Source organism: Thermobia domestica, chromosome 2, assembly GCF_964235325.1.
Source record: "Thermobia domestica chromosome 2, izTheDome1.hap1.1, whole genome shotgun sequence".
Taxonomy (NCBI): Eukaryota; Metazoa; Arthropoda; class Insecta; order Zygentoma; family Lepismatidae; genus Thermobia; species Thermobia domestica.
Genome location: NC_137455.1, coordinates 295666158 through 295677556, shown reverse-complemented (window position 1 = coordinate 295677556; position 11399 = coordinate 295666158).

Sequence of the window (11399 nt, the reverse complement as noted above, 5' to 3'; positions counted from 1 at the left end):
TTTGGAAATGGTAATGCGAGGCTATCAAATAAACTCATTGATTTTCATCGATGAATACAAACACCCAATCTGTTCCTATAGAATTTGAAATGTCCAAGTTTATGGTAAGTCTAGCACACTTTGTACCAGTAGGACACATGTAATTTAATGGTGGTTGCACATTTTTAGGTATTCTGTCAATAGCATAAATTCCATGCACATTTGAACCAGTAAGTTTATAACAAAATAACACTATTATATCATCCGTGTACATCAAATTTCATTTTTAAAACACGTCACATCACACACACGCGTATATCTAGAAAGACTTCATGGCGTATATGAAATATTCCCATGAATTGAAATAACATGTTCAAAATATTATTCACAGATTTTCTATAACTTTTCCAATAATTATGAGTAGTGCTAACGCCAGGAAAATACCTTTGAGACACTTCATGGTATGATACCTTCCAACTCTTTGAATAATAATCAGGCACTATATTACAATATAAAATGTCTAGCACACTTTGTACCAGTAGGACACATGTAATTTAAATGCTTAGAAGCGAAGTTATAGTTTTATTAAAATTATGGTTTTAAAAATTTTTATCGGTATATATATATTTCTATCTTTATTAATTTGAATTAGAGAATCAAACTGTGTATATACCCCACATGTTATAGGCTCAGTTAAATTTTCAGGAAAGGAAACTAACATTTACATGTGCATCACGCACAAGGTCCCAAGTACAGTCGTCTAAAGTTTCTGTAGTTGATAGGATAAATGCATAAAGAGCATAACCGTGTGTTCATTCTTATAGTATGTGCATCTTCTTTATAAATAAACCAATACCAGAAAACTGAGAATGGTAACTTAGAAGGTACAAATCATTTTTAAAATCGAAATAAAAGTATTGGGAGGAAAAGATTTTGATCCGACCTGTAGCTGCAGTTTATTAACGTTATAATGTTAGAAATGAAATGGATTTTCCATTAAGTCCCCAATTAGAAACAAATCCGATAACGAGAACTTTAGGGACGTTACACAGGAAAATATTATGAAGATTATATGAGATAAGGTTTGCAGGCATAGTTTATGATCTTGTTTAAACTCCTGTAAGGAGTATATTTTGTTGTTTCACGAATCATTTGAATATTGACTTGCATTGCCAAATGAGGTGCAACAATAATGCGTCGTAAATGTAAAGTAACATCTTCAAGTTTTACTTTATAAGAAGTATTTGCAGGAGACATTAAACAAAAATCATCTTTTGTATGATGTAATTTCATAGAAAGATCTACTTTATTTACAATTGCTCGTGGGAATCCAGCACTATCTGTATACAGGCGACAAACATTTCAAACGATTTACTATTTTAATATAAGTAGCACTTGCATTATCAGCACTTATTGTACCAAATTGTTTAGCTGTTTCTTTATTCCACATCCCTAATTTCAAATGTGTATCAGTAGCATCACGGGAATATTTTAATAATGTTTCAAACTATGTACGATAAGGATAAAATCTTGATGAAGAAGTTATTAATTTATCATTTAATGAAATGTCAATTTGACTAAATAATGAATGTAAGAAATTATTTATTGGTCCTCAGTTAAAGGCGTATCATCAGGTTTTGTAATTTTACAACGTACGTAAAGATAAAAATATGCAGTATGAATAAATTCATGTTTCACCCGGAATTAAAGATTCAATAGGACCATCAGAAATTAATGGTGAAATTGGTCGATACTCAGCAGTGATTGATGATTAAAATGCAGTTTGTATCATTGGAGTACATAATAAATCAAAATCGTTGGTGCAGCATTCTACACTGTTTGAATTAAGTAATGCTATTATGAGTATATATATCTAACACAACTTACAGTATTTTCCTTTTTACTTTACCTTTGATTTTGCTTTTACTTTTGTTTGTGCGCTTACGTTTTGTTGGATGTCTAAACCGAACAATTGCTGGAGCTATACGTTTGCGTAACCGCCTCTTAACACTTCAGTTATGAACTAACCAACGTTGTTAGTAGCTTTTGCCTTTAATATTTCACCAGCTTCTTTTACACGTGCACGAACAGATTCATTAAATGGTTTATCTTCTAGTACATCACCTGCTACTTGTATTCCGTTTTCTAATGCTTGACGACCTAATATTTTTGCACCTTCTTTAAAAAATGGTAATGCAAAACGAAATAATCCTTGGATGAAACTAGCTATACCATTTCCTTGTTGATATACAGGTCCTGGATACCATGTCCGTAATGTCTTGTAAATTTCAATTTAAATAAAATTAATTAGTTTTTATTAGGAGAGCGCTTAAAATGAAATATAACACTTAGTGTCCCAGAACGAAATGGCAAATTTCGCTCTGCGTGGTCATTTAATAGTATTTCAATAGTGTTAAAGGAAAATTTTGTAAAGGGAAGATAATTAATATCTTGAAATGTTATTGTTCGCATTTTACCGTATTTAACATTTAATAATGTTGCAATACGTAATGATGGTGCTTTTGTATCAACTAAAAACTGATATTGTATGACATCAGTATAAATAAAAAATGATGTGAATAACCAATATAAACATACGGTGGTTTAAACCAGCGAGACTGAAGTACAAGACTTTTATTTTCAGGAAATCCTAATTGTAATGTTAATGTTGGTGACAATGTAACTGATTCAGCACGATCAGTACAATCTACTTGTAGAATGTTTGATACAGAAAATTTACATATTTCGATACTTTGTTTAATTCATCAGTAATATGATGTAAGGACGGATAATATCCACTTACAAATTTACTTTTCTGCGGTTCTTCGTTTTTTAGTTTATACCAAATAACATTTTCCCATCGATAACATTATAACATCTTAAAGGAACATGTACGGTAATTCACTTAACCCTACCTACATACCAATCGGATTCTGATAATTGAATATTATTTTTAGTTAATTTACAAAATGTGATGCATTATATGAAGGATATACATTAGTACTTGCGTTTCATACGAGTACGTTACACCTATATTTTCAGAAATCATTTTCACTTAAAGTGAAGTATCAAGTTTGAAGTTCCAAAAACAACTGGCAATTTAGAAAAGTCTTCATCTAAGTTTAATTCAATCGTGTTAAATAAGATTTATCAACTTTAACATAGTGCGGTGTCTGAGAAAACTTTACGGGCTATTGGTCCAATATTTTCTTGTTGTTTTACAATATGAACACAAACAATAATGTTTGGTATATTATAATCTAAATTACATGGAAATTTTGCACGTGGTATTAGTGGAATTTCTTCATTAGCAGGTTTTAGAAAAACAATATCTTGCAACTCGGTTGTATTTTCATTTACAAATCCAAGTAAATGTTGTAATTCCTCTGTCATCACGATTATGCAAAATCCTTTAATTTTAAAAATGTTTAATTACAATTTGATTTTTATTCTTATAATATTTTAACGTTCGTACATGTTCAAGAACCATATCTAAAATAGAATGAACAAAAGAACAATATCCTGGTTTAATATCAAGATTATTAATTTCAAGTTCATCATCAATGGTGATTTGAATTAGTTTTCTTTCATTTTCACGAACATTATAAAAACTAGAAGGTATATTGTGTTAATGCAACGTACAATTCTCCTTCACTTAAGTGAATAGGTTGTGCAAGCTTTAATATAAATGAAAAGGCTGTATTATTAGTAAAACTATGACTACTAGCATTTGAAGGTAGAGTAACATAGAAATCATGTTTTACCGTCGAACTTTTTTGAAGACTGAACAGAATTTGTTTTAATTTATGAATTCATACTTGACGGATATCCTAACCATTTGAAATACATCATATCTTTCTTTCGTATTAATACTTATTAATAAGTTTTGCTTGAATTAAGATTCACTTTTTGTAATTCTTGTGTATAAAATATACGTTTAATTTCATCCCATTCCAATTTTTAAATTTATACGTAATAGGATTTGTCGGAATACATTTATCAACGATAAAAATTTCTTGTGGCCATGGTGGTAAATATCCCTTTTCTAACTTATGTTTATATTTACTAACACGTACATAATCACCCAAACAAAATTTACGTGTAATTTCTTTTTATTCATTTTATCGTTGTACAAAGTATTCCATACTTGATCCACAATAGAATGATTTACATCTGAGGGTACCATTTTAATATTACTATGATAAGTATGATTATAATTTTTACAAATGGATCTCAAACATATGTACAACGATATGTATTTTAGCAGTAAAATAACGATACAATTTTTCTTTTAATGTTCTTATAAATCGTTTTGCTAATGAACATTCAATTTCTGAATGTACACTATAATGATTAATATCATATACCTTTTACGCTTTAAATATACGTTTTACATAATGTTTATAAAATTTTGTACCTAAATCAGTTTGTGCATTAAAGACGTGTAGTTTAAATTTTTTAAAAAAATTGCTAATTGCTTTTGCCATTTGAGGACCTGTTTTTGTTTCTAAGAGAACACAATACGCGTACGGTAAAAATATCTGTAAAATATAATATATAAGTTTTGTTACACTGCAAATTTTTAATATCTGTTAAATCCATTTGTAATGTTTCGTTCGGTGGGTTAACATAATATTGTTTAATTTCAAGCATTTTAAATGCCTGTGCATGTAATATATATGCATCTTGAGATGCTAACCAATTTTTAATTTTCATTTTTCGTTCTAATGTTTTAATACAAGTTAAAGAAACAGAATTCCTATAAACATAATATAATTTTGACAATTTTACCATTTTTACATTTTATAATCTTTCCAATTTTTAAATATATTGCTACTATTGACGGACTTCTTGATTTTTAACTTTGCTATGTGATTTTACTTTAGGTGTAAAAATATATTCCCGTGGTACATTAAGATCATTTAATAAACTTTACAATTCGTGAATGTCTATCGGATTTCTAGTTTTTACTTGGACGAACATCATTTATGAAATCAATAATATTAGAAACTTGTATTATTTTTCCTTGAATATCTCCTGTTCCCGTTTGATCTCAATTAATTTTATCACAACTTATTAACTGTGTTAATAATATGGTTCCTTCGTTGTGTTTTCGGCACTGATTGTAAAATGTTTGATACAGAGGGTAAATAGAATTATTCTTTTCTTCAGATGATGATGTTCCAGGAACAGTTTTTTCAATAATAAGTAATGTAATATGATTTTGTGAAACTGGTGAAGTATAATTTAAATACTCTTGTAATGCCTGCTAATACAGATTCCATTTTTCATCAAAAAAAAAGATCACGAAGTTGTAAAATAATATTCATTTCTTCATCTAAACGCAATTGATGCGAATCTATTGATTTCATATTTGCATGTATTTGTTGCATTTCGTTTTCAGGAACCAATATCATTCTACGAAATTCCGACAGTTATTTTCCAAACAAGCTATTTGCTACTACACCAAGTGATGGTCCTAAGATTAATGGTAAAAACGCACCACGTTTTTGTGATAAAATTTTCTTTTCCTTCTTAAGGATTTTACGTTGTGCAGATAAAGCACGCTAGATCTCCTTATGTCGACGTAAACATTGCTTCTGACTTGAATCCAACGGAATGTTTCCTTTTATTCAGCAACTTCTACGTATTAAAGCATCGGATGCCTGTCGTATAATTTGTTTTCGCTTTGCACTTTTGCATTTGCACAAAGCACAAAGTATCAATCTGTTGTTTCATTTTCAACATCTTGAACTAAACTAATCGTAAACTAGTGAATTACTGTCTTTTACACTTCCGTATTCATACATTGTTTCATCAGGAAAATATTTGTACGTAATCGTAATGCATCATTTTTAGCGTTAAGTCAAATAACAAATAAATGTGAGGTTCACGTGTTACATCTTCGAACACACTCACGACATGTTTACTATATCGTGGCATAATTTGTCTTGCTGAATATTGTATTTGTAATTTATCGCATAGATTTTTAAATACTATAATATAGTGTGCATTCAAACTTATATCACATGCATGTTTTCCTTTTGGAAATAATTTTTCTCCAACGAATATTACTGTTAACTTTTAATGATGTGCATATATTATAAATCAGTTTGCAACATCACCATTGGCCTCAAACATTAAGTCATCTAATATTAATAATGAATTTGTGACAGTTGCATCATTACCATTTTTATTTAATTTTTAAATAAATCTTTTAAATTCAATTTGGCATATAATTATGAACGTTAGTGAATATCATTTTCATTTTCATTTTTGTGTGTTCAAAGAAGCAAAGGACATTCTTTATTTTCCCTCACTCTCCGAGAGTAAGATGTTTTCTTTTTTTTGTATACCTGTTGTTGCGGTATACGACCCTTCTTTTGTCTCTTAATACCCCCGCTGCTTGAGCCACTCAAAGACTACACATACACAGGACCCTCCGTGAGCAAGAGGAAGGAAAACAAAACAGCTTTTAGCATCTTTTTGTCAAATTGAGAAAAAATAATAAAGTCTGAACACATTGAATAGAATCCAAGTGGAAAATAATATCTGTGAATTTGTCAAAATCACATCCTAGACCATGTGTCGCCACGCAGAACCAAGATAAAATTTTAACACAGAACTGTAAAATGGTCCAAAACCACGCACGAGACGACTAGACGCCGAATCTACCCCAATAAATTTTTCTATATAACATGTGAAATCTAAAAAAATCACGTACGGTGGAGAGAAGACGCTCAAACAACGTATATGGGCGGAGATAAACAACAGCAAATTTAGGACATCAAAATAATCTAACGAATAAGAGAACAGAGACGAAATCGAAGACAACATTAGAGGCGTATCCAAAAAGATGGACAGGTTAAAAATTCAAAACTCCAAGTCAGTCGTATCCAAGTACATCACCGGGAAACATCATATCACCACAACACAAAAACACACCCGGAACTTACACACACACTACATTGATAATGAAAAGTTAATCAACCGAGAATAATGTGCGGCTAAACTCACCGAATCCGAGTGTGCGGACTTGTAATTTTTCTAAGGCATACGAACTTACACATTGATATTCTTCAAATATATTTATATATGTAAACTTTTAACGCTGCTAATATATATATATATATATATATATATATATATATATATATATATATATATATATATATATATATATATATATATCGCGAAACGTTTACAGACATTTTTATTGAGTGACTGATTTTCGCGCACATAAACATATTTACGAACAATAACAGACAACTAGCGATAACGGATGGCATACATACTCACCGAAAGCACTTAGACCAGCTTTAATAATACATAATCAGTTTTGAAGTACTATAAACAATACTTAAAAACAATCAATACAATTAATCAGTGTAACACTACACTTCTGACACAAAGAGTGAGGTGGGTGCAGTGTGACGTTTAAAAGTGCTGTTAAGATTAAAAGTGCATCATATCAGAAATGGACCAACAGAAGCCCCACTTTGATGGACCAGGAGACGCCCAAGAGCGACGCCCTTTGCAGTTTAAGAGGAGGACGCAGCAGGAGTCGAAGAGAGGAACTCCGGATCCAGGACACTCCTCACGGAAGAAGGAAGCCAAGAAACGAAAGGACATCTGTATGTGTGTGGTCAGCTCAGTGGTGACTACGAAAGTGGTGAGAGCAGTGTGGACGGCAAAAGGTAGGACCCATCCAAATTATTTTTTGTTGATGCTAAAAGGGAAATTTTCGGCATTGAATAAAATGCAAGACGTTCGTGAAAGTCGGAACTATTTGAAAACTTTACAGCGCATTTTCATCGTATGGAGAATAGATTTTCCACTGACTTTCGAAATAATTGTTTTCCTACTATTCACTGACTTTCAATACAAGAAGGTTTTTCTTTTTCAATTTCCTGTGCAACTATGTGGACACTCGCTTCACATGTACTCTGCAGGAAATACTCAAACATTATCCCCAATTAGTGAAAAATCCTTTTTCTCACAAATTTCAAAGAAACCTCATAAATAGCAGTCTGACAATACATAATGTTTCCCGAAAACGTTTCTTTTATGTAACATCCGTTCTCACCCCTCCAGCACACATGTGACATCCATTTCCATGGCATCTACCAATCAGAAATTGTCAGGAAATAAAAGAAATGGGATCAACCAATCACAAGATATTTGGATAAATATTGGAAATGGACTACTAGGCTCATATTATTGGTGATTGTGAGCATTTCTTAAGTTCTACCTGAGAGTCTATCTGATCAAACCGGTTTATCGATCGTCAATTGTAGTCCATACCCTGGTATGGAGCGTGCCGCTTTATGGATCCGAGACGTGGACATTGAGAAAAGCTTAAATATCCAAGATAGAAGCATTCGAGATGTAGTGTTGGCGTAGAATGCTGCTGCAAATAGCATGGACCGAAAGGAAAAGGAATGGCTAATGAAGGACGACAATAGGAAAGAGAAGAAACAAAATGCTTTGCCATCTTATTCGGCACTTCAATTGGATCACCGTGTTGATAAAGGGAAAAGCAGTAGGAAAACCAGGCACAGGAAGACCAAGAATCGAATATCTAGATGCAGTTACGAAAAGGAGACCTTATCAAAATATAAAACAGCTCTCCCAAGCGAGAGAGAAGTTTTAAAATTTCCATGTTGCCTACGAACGTATGGTTGAGGTGGACAAAAAAAGAAGAAGGATTGGCGTGGAGCTAGATGGAATTCCGAATGCTTCGTTACAATAATATCCATTTTCAACTTGACCCATCCAGTGTCCTCCACACAAAGCTACTGTAATCAAAAGAAAGAATAACTGAACGTTTGCTGTAGTTTTATATTTACAACGCTGATTCTTCTTTTTGTTTAATCTTTCCTTAATTTTTTCATTTCTGATTCCGAAGGGGGATCCGGACCCCCCGGACCCACCCCTTGACTACGTGCCTGATTGCTAGATGTCTATTTACTTCTCTCTCTCTCTCTCTCTCTCTCTCTCTCTCTCTCTCTCTCTATCTATCTATCTATCTATATACAGGGTGGCCTATTTTAATCTTTACACGGAGTTATCTCGAAAACGGTTAAACATAAATAAACCGAACAAAAACTCAAATAGGAAATACCATAGAGCAAATCGAATGGTAATGTTGTGGTGCCACCCAGAGCCGCCCTTCATGAGGGCCCAGGCCCCAACTTTAAAATTTTAAATAGAAATAATTGGCAAGTGATACCTCGTTCGATAGATCTTTAAAAACTAAAAAGTGTTGTGGCAAAAGATTTTTCATATCGGTCACCGTATTCAAAATAGCCGCCAAGATACGTTGCTTGTACCAGACCAAACGTCCAGTACCACTAATATGAAAACGGTTGAACATATATGAACCAAACAAAAACTCAAATAGGAAATGTTATGGGGTACAATGAATGGTATTGTCGCGGTTCCTCCCAGCGCCGCCCTTCATGGGGGGCCCAGGGCCCAACTTTAAAATTTTAAATAGAAACATGGGGCGCGTGATACCACGTTTGATAGATATTTAAAAACTAAAAAGCGTCGTGGCAAAAGATTTTTCATATCGGTCACCGTATTCAAGATGGCCGCGAAGATGGCCTGTATCGAATAAAACGTCCTGTACCACTAATATGAAAACAGTTGAAGATAAATGAACAGAATTAAGCTCGTATAGGCAATCACAGAGGTATTTATCATTCCACGGCTCGATAATAATGCAACAGAGAAAAAGATGATTAAAGTGTAATTGACATAATGCAAAAGATCAAGTGCAATTCTTAGAAAATTATCTTTCCGAACTTTCGTATGCGGACGAAGAAGGAATGAATGGGAAAATCTCAAATGAGAACCCCACTTTTACTTGCAATAAGTGTGGTTTTTCTGAAACACTTGTGTGTAAAGGTGACTGGTTCTACAACGAAAAAAAAAAATAAATAAATAAGGTGAATAAAAATAAGGTGAAATTCAAGTTTAACACCCATTTGCATTCCGAAGTGTGATTGGATAGGAAAAAAGAGCAACTGAAATGAGGAGCAAAGGTTTCAATAATACATTTTTGGAACTTGCAAACATTTTGCCCTCCACTGATAATTTAACGCCATGTGTGCAAGATGTTTGGGAGGCAACTGCATCAGTATGTACCGTTTCGTTAGTAAGGATCACAACTGAGATTACTGCTGAAAGTTATTCAGAATGTAACTGTGAACAACATTTCAGTGAAGCTCGTATTCTATCACATGCAAGAAGACAATTGGACAAATATTGGACTATTGGACAATTGGACAAATCTGCGAACAAATATTGTGCAGACGATTGTTGAACAAACCCAACGTTTGTACGCATTGTTCTGCAGATTTGTTTCGCATTTCAGTTGATTCATTTTTGCATCAAATCATTGCCTGCAATCGAAATGGAAGGTACCATTTAACAAGAATTCTGCATATTTACTCCGTTACAGAGACATCTATCTCTTATAAAAGCACATTTCAGATAACTTTGTTTCGTAGATACAGTATGTAAAAACTAAGGTTCTCATTTGCAATTTTACCGTTCCTTCCCGCTTCACCCACTTACGGAGGGAGGTTGGAGCGATAATTTTCTAGGAATTAAATTTCCTCCTTTGGGGGGAAATTCACTCTAATCATCTTTTCCTCTGTTGCAACATTCTCTAGCCGTGGAATAATATATAATCTCTATGATTTCCTAGTCGAATTTTTGTTCTGGTGTTTTCTTATTAGTGGTACTGGACGTTTTATCTCATACAGGTACTATGTCTTGTGGTCATTTTGAATACGGTGACCCATATGAAAAATATTTCGCCACAACGGTTTTTAGGTTTTAAATATCTATCAAATAAGGCATCACTCGCCCCATGGTTCCATTTAAAATTTTAAAGTTGGCCCTGGGCCCCCATGAAGGGCGACCCTGGGTGGCACCGCGACAACACCATTTCATTTGCCCCATGGTATTTCCTATTTGAGCTTTTGTTTGGTTCAATTATGTTCAACCGTTTTCGAGATATTTCCGTGGAAATATTAAAATGGGCCACCTCGTATATATGTATCGTATATATATATATATATATATATATATATATATATATATATATATATATATATATATATATCGAGTGGGGTGCACTATTTATAATGTCCAACCTTGATAGAGAAACCAAAAATCAAAAAGGAGAGAAGTGAAAAATTCCTCGAAGCAACTATAGGAAGAGGAACACATGTATTGGCTAACATCACCAGATGAACAGTGTTGCCAACCCAATATAAACTTTTGTTTTTTTTAATGGAATGACCTAAATTATAGGGCGTTTCAAAACGACACTGACAACGATTGGGTGGTGATTCTTGACACCAAGATAACGAAAAGTATAGACCAATCTGGATGCACAAGTGCTC